The sequence below is a fragment of the Anomaloglossus baeobatrachus genome, unplaced genomic scaffold (genome assembly GCF_048569485.1).
Source record: "Anomaloglossus baeobatrachus isolate aAnoBae1 unplaced genomic scaffold, aAnoBae1.hap1 Scaffold_188, whole genome shotgun sequence".
NCBI classification, from domain to species: domain Eukaryota; kingdom Metazoa; phylum Chordata; class Amphibia; order Anura; family Aromobatidae; genus Anomaloglossus; species Anomaloglossus baeobatrachus.
This window is the reverse complement of record NW_027441958.1, coordinates 218,716-224,738: the sequence shown is the minus strand read 5'-3', so window position 1 is coordinate 224,738 and position 6,023 is coordinate 218,716. Positions and strand designations below refer to the sequence as shown.

At 48.4% G+C, this 6,023-nt stretch overlaps 1 pseudogene; it reads left to right on the top strand.

Annotated features, from left to right (window-relative positions):
- The first annotated feature begins 213 nt into the window (after window positions 1-213).
- LOC142260808 (U2 spliceosomal RNA) lies at window positions 214-420 on the top strand (annotated as a pseudogene).
- Window positions 421-6,023: the final 5,603 nt, after the last annotated feature.

Below are 6,023 nucleotides of genomic sequence, written 5' to 3'. Positions count from 1 at the left end.
TATAGGCCAGGGTGCCACTCAAGGCCGTAACCAATTCGGGTTATAGCTTCTCGGCCTTTTGGCTAAGATCAAGTGTAGTTTCGGAGGACGCTACCTTGGTCGGTACTGGAAGGTGCCTGGGATTGCACGTCTGCCGGCCTTGAGGAAGTGTGTGCGCCTTCTGGTGACACATAGCCCTCTTGTGCCTGGACGGTTCCCAGGCAACGGGAGGCGATCACCTTTGTTATTTTGAAGTCCTACTGATAAACAGAAAAAAAAAAAATTTAAATCTGTTCTTATCAGTTTAATATCTGATACGTCCCCTCTCTGGGGACCATATATTAAATGGATTTTTAGAACAAGGAGATGGAAAAAATCTTGCTCTGTCCACTGCACGCATTGACCTGGTATTGCAGTACCTCCAGGACCGGTGCACCCCTTCTTAACCCAGTTTCCAAAAGCAGAACTCAATTCACCTGATTCAAATGAGCCCCATTAGTGAATTGAAAGAAAGCAAAAACTTTATATGCACCTCAATTTGGCCAATTCACTTTTCACACTTTCACCCTTTTTTTTATCTTTCACACCTTTTACTTGCTTTATTGATGCAAAAAGCTGTGCCAAATAGCAAACTCATCTCCACTCAACTTGACCAACTCTGCTATGTCCCGTGCAGTATCTTATTCTCAGTCTTATCTAGATCATTTGCAATTGAATAGAATAGATCCCTTTTGGCTACTTATGACTGTGTAAAATATGTAGTTTTACTGGGCTGGGATGAGAGAATCCATTGAAGCATGGTGTAGGGATTGTGGTTCCTGTGTGCTAAGAAGAGAGGCTGGCACCAGCCAGAAAGCCCCATTGCAGCCAATAATCACTTAATAACTTTTTCAACTTGTCATCATATGGGAGGCCCCGTTGTTGGTAGACGTGCACCTTCTCAGTGAATGGCCGGTGAAATGCAGGCAACTCGATCTCTTCGAGGTCATCATCCTCTGGCCCCTCTTCCGACAGGTGGGGCATCCGGGAGAGTGCATTGGCATTGACGTTGGTACGGCCGGCCCGGTACTTGATGGTGAAATCGTAGTTGGCTAACCTGGTCACCCACCGCTGCTCCAACGCGCCCAGCTTGGCCGTATCTAGATGGGTCAGCAGGTTATTGTCTGTGTACGCGGTGAACTTGGCTGCTGCCAGGTAATGGCGGAACCGCTCGGTGATAGCCCACACCAGTGCCAAGAGCTCAAGCTTGAAGGAGATGTAGTTCTCAGGGTTCCTCTCAGTCGGTCGGAGTTTTCGGCTAGCATAAGCTATTACCTTTTCCCTTCTGTCTTGGACCTGGGATAGAACAGCCCCCAAGCCCACATTGCTGGCGTCGGTGTAGAGGATGAATGGGCGGCTGTAGTCAGGGTACGCTAGGATTTCCTCTCCGGTCAGGGCTGTTCTCAGCTGGCGGAAGGATTCCTCATGCTTTTCTTCCCACACCAATGGGGCTACTAGGGATCTACCACCCTTGGTCTGTCCTACGAGGAGGTCTTGCATGGGGGCAGCCATCTTTGTGTACCCCTTAATGAAGCGACGGTAATATCCCACCAGGCCCAGAAACTGCCTCACTTCCCTCACTGTGGTCGGTCTCGGCCAGTCTTGGATGGCGGTGATCTTCTCGGGGTTGGGGGCGACACCTTCCGCACCAACCACATGTCCTAGGTACTGCACTCTGGGTTTCAGCAGATGACACTTTGAGGGCTTCAACTTCATCCCATACTTGGCAAGGGACGCGAACACCTCGGCTAGGTGCTCCAGGTGGGCTTCATACGTCTGTGAGTACACAATCACATCATCCAAGTACAGCAAAACGGTCCCATAGGCAGTCTTCTCTCGGTCTTCCGGTGCCACGGCCACCTGCCAGTACCCGCTGGTGAGGTCAAGGGTGGAGAAGTAGTTAGCGGTTCTCAGCGAGGCCAGGGACTCTTTGATGCGGGGCAGAGGGTAAGCATCCTTATGCGTTATCTGGTTAATCTTCCGGTAATCCACACACATCCGCATGGTGCCATCCTTCTTCTTAACCAGCACCAACGGAGCGGCCCAGGGACTACAGCTGTCCCTAATAACCCCTGCCTCCTTCATGTTCCTCAACATGTCTTTGGCGCATTGGTAGTGCGCAGGGGGAATAGGCCTGTATCTCTCTTTAATAGGGGAGTGTGTACCGGTAGGGATGTGGTGTTGAACCCCTTTAATCTGCCCAAAATCTAGAGGGTGCTTGCTAAAAACCCGCTCATACTCCTGTACCACCCGGTATACCCCTTCCTTGTGGTGTATGGGGGTATCATCAGTGCCGACATGTAGCTCTCGATACCACTCGCCTAACTCCCCCAGGGATGAGTGGGAACCGGCAGCAGGCGGTGTGACCGGGGGAACGGCTTCATGGATCGTGTGGGGATCTAGAGTGAGCAATTTGGCAAGGGTAGCGTACCGGGTGGTGCATGAATGCACACATATTGGTTTTATAATCTTATTGTATTACTTTATATTCTTATTTCACTTGTGCATATCTCCACCATAATCCTGGCTAAGAAATATAGCTTTTTTTGGGGTACACAGGTAGTAAGGTCTTCTTTCTATTTCTTTAGGGGTGATATAGCCTGGTGGAACTCTAGACCTCTAACATTATATATGCACCCTTTTTCTTTATGGTTCTTGGACACCTTATAACATTCTTCCATACATATATATCTTTCTCATAAATTATAAATAATTAGGCATTTTTATATATTTTATTTACATTTTCATAAATAACTTTTTACAAAGCATGGGGGACATTCTCACATACATATAATTTTCATGTACGCATTCTGAAAATTTACGCATAAACCGTACACACTCCTTTTTGTAACAATTTCTATAACTCATTCGCTGAACTCTCATCCCGGATATTCATTCTTACACCGAATTTCCTGTTATAACACAACATTCATGATTTTTATTCAATTTATTTTTATGTTTTAGGTTTATTAGTAGTGATGAGCGAGTACTAAAAAGCTCGGGTGCTCGAAGCTCGGGCCGAGCCTCCCAAGATACTCGTGTACTCGGCCCGAGCACCGAGCCCAATGTTATCCTATGGGAGACCCGAGTATTTTTGTGAAATGACCACCGGCAGCATGTAGAAACCCTAAAAATGGCACAAAAGTCTCCGAAGAGTGCTCAAATGACATGGCAACAGCATGGGGAAGACCCCTTGAAGCATTTATCACTCAAAAGTCACAGCTGTGAATAATTTTGTCCGCGTTTTACGCCATTTTTACGGACTCACCAGAAAACCTTCCAAAATGACACCAAAATGATTTTTCATAGCGGAAATGTTAAGGGCACATACCCAATAGTGAGATAGAGCTAATGTATGTTACTTTTTGAGATCAATACATGAAAGATTTTACGTAAAACATTGTGTGGCACTCCGATGTCCCTGAGAAGAGACGTACATAAAGGCCTCTGAGTCTAATGTGCCCATTTTGAGGAACTGAGTCTTTGTAGTATTTTCCTTTGCCAGGGCAGTCCAAAATTGTGAGGTTCACCAATGCCCCTGCATACAGACGTGCATGATGGCCTGTAAACCTGAAGTGCCCATTGTAAGGAAGTGGGTCTATTGTAGTATAGCCCTTAGGCAGGGCAGCCAAAAATTGGGAGGCTCCACGTTGTCCCTGGATAGAGACGTGCATGAGGGCCTGTAAACCTGAAGTGCCCATTGGAAGGAAGTGGGTCTTTTGTAGTATAGCCCTTTGGCAGGGCAGCCAAAAATTGGGAGGCTCCACGTTGTCCCTGGATAGAGACGTGCATGAGGGCCTGTAAACCTGAAGTGCCCATTGGAAGGAAGTGGGTCTTTTGTAGTATAGCCCTTTGGCAGGGCAGCCAAAAATTGGGAGGCTCCATGTTGTCCCTGGATAGAGACGTGCATGAGGGCCTCAAAACATTAAGTGTCCAGTGTCAGGAAGTGGGTGTATTATAGTATAGCCCTTAGGCAGGGCAGCCAAAAATTGGGAGGCTCCACGTTGTCCCTGGATAGAGACGTGCATGAGGGCCTGTAAACCTGAAGTGCCCATTGGAAGGAAGTGGGTCTTTTGTAGTATAGCCCTTTGGCAGGGCAGCCAAAAATTGGGAGGCTCCACGTTGTCCCTGGATAGAGACGTGCATGAGGGCCTGTAAACCTGAAGTGCCCATTGGAAGGAAGTGGGTCTTTTGTAGTATAGCCCTTTGGCAGGGCAGCCAATAATTGGGAGGCTCCACGTTGTCCCTGGATAGAGACATGCATGAGGGCCTCAAAACATTAAGTGTCCATTGTCAGGAAGTGGGTGTATTATAGTATAGCCCTTAGGCAGGGCAGCCAAAAATTTGGAGGCTCCACGTTGTCCCTGGATAGAGACGTGCATGAGGGCCTGTAAACCTGAAGTGCCCATTGGAAGGAAGTGGGTCTTTTGTAGTATAGCCCTTTGGCAGGGCAGCCAAAAATTGGGAGGCTCCACGTTGTCCCTGGATAGAGACGTGCATGAGGGCCTCAAAACATTAAGTGTCCATTGTCAGGAAGTGGGTGTATTATAGTATAGCCCTTTGGCAGGGCAGCCAAAAATTGGGAGGCTCCACGTTGTCCCTGGATAGAGACGTGCATGAGGGCCTCAAAACATTAAGTGTCCATTGTCAGGAAGTGGGTGTATTATAGTATAGCCCTTAGGCAGGGCAGCCAAAAATTGGGAGGCTCCACGTTGTCCCTGGATAGAGACGTGCATGAGGGCCTCAAAACATTAAGTGTCCATTGTCAGGAAGTGGGTCTTTTGTAGTATAGCCCTTTGGCAGGGCAGCCAAAAATTGGGAGGCTCCACGTTACAACGACAGGAGACCCGCTCCTTTGCAATGGGAACAATGTTTTGAGGCCCTCATGCACGTCTCTATGCAGGGACAACGTGGAGCCTCCCAATTTTTGGCTGCCCTGCCAAAGGGCTATACTATAATACACCCACTTCCTGACAATGGACACTTAATGTTTTGAGGCCCTCATGCACGTCTCTATCCAGGGACAACGTGGAGCCTCCCAATTTTTGGCTGCCCTGCCAAAGGGCTATACTACAAAAGACCCACTTCCTGACAATGGACACTTAATGTTTTGAGGCCCTCATGCACGTCTCTATCCAGGGACAACGTGGAGCCTCCCAATTTTTGGCGGCCCTGCCTAAGGGCTATACTATAATACACCCACTTCCTGATAATGGACACTTAATGTTTTGAGGCCCTCATGCACGTCTCTATCCAGGGACAACGTGGAGCCTCCCAATTTTTGGCTGCCCTGCCAAAGGGCTATACTACAAAAGACCCACTTCCTGACAATGGACACTTAATGTTTTGAGGCCCTCATGCACGTCTCTATCCAGGGACAACGTGGAGCCTCCCAATTTTTGGCTGCCCTGCCTAAGGGCTATACTATAATACACCCACTTCCTGACAATGGACACTTAATGTTTTGAGGCCCTCATGCACGTCTCTATCCAGGGACAACGTGGAGCCTCCCAATTTTTGGCTGCCCTGCCAAAGGGCTATACTATAATACACCCACTTCCTGACAATGGACACTTAATGTTTTGAGGCCCTCATGCACGTCTCTATCCAGGGACAACGTGGAGCCTCCCAATTTTTGGCTGCCCTGCCAAAGGGCTATACTACAAAAGACCCACTTCCTTCCAATGGGCACTTCAGGTTTACAGGCCCTCATGCACGTCTCTATCCAGGGACAACGTGGAGCCTCCCAATTTTTGGCTGCCCTGCCTAAGGGCTATACTATAATACACCCACTTCCTGACAATGGACACTTAATGTTTTGAGGCCCTCATGCATGTCTCTATCCAGGGACAACGTGGAGCCTCCCAATTTTTGGCTGCCCTGCCAAAGGGCTATACTACAAAAGACCCACTTCCTTCCAATGGGCACTTCAGGTTTACAGGCCCTCATGCACGTCTCTATCCAGGGACAACGTGGAGCCTCCCAATTTTTGGCTGCCCTGCCAA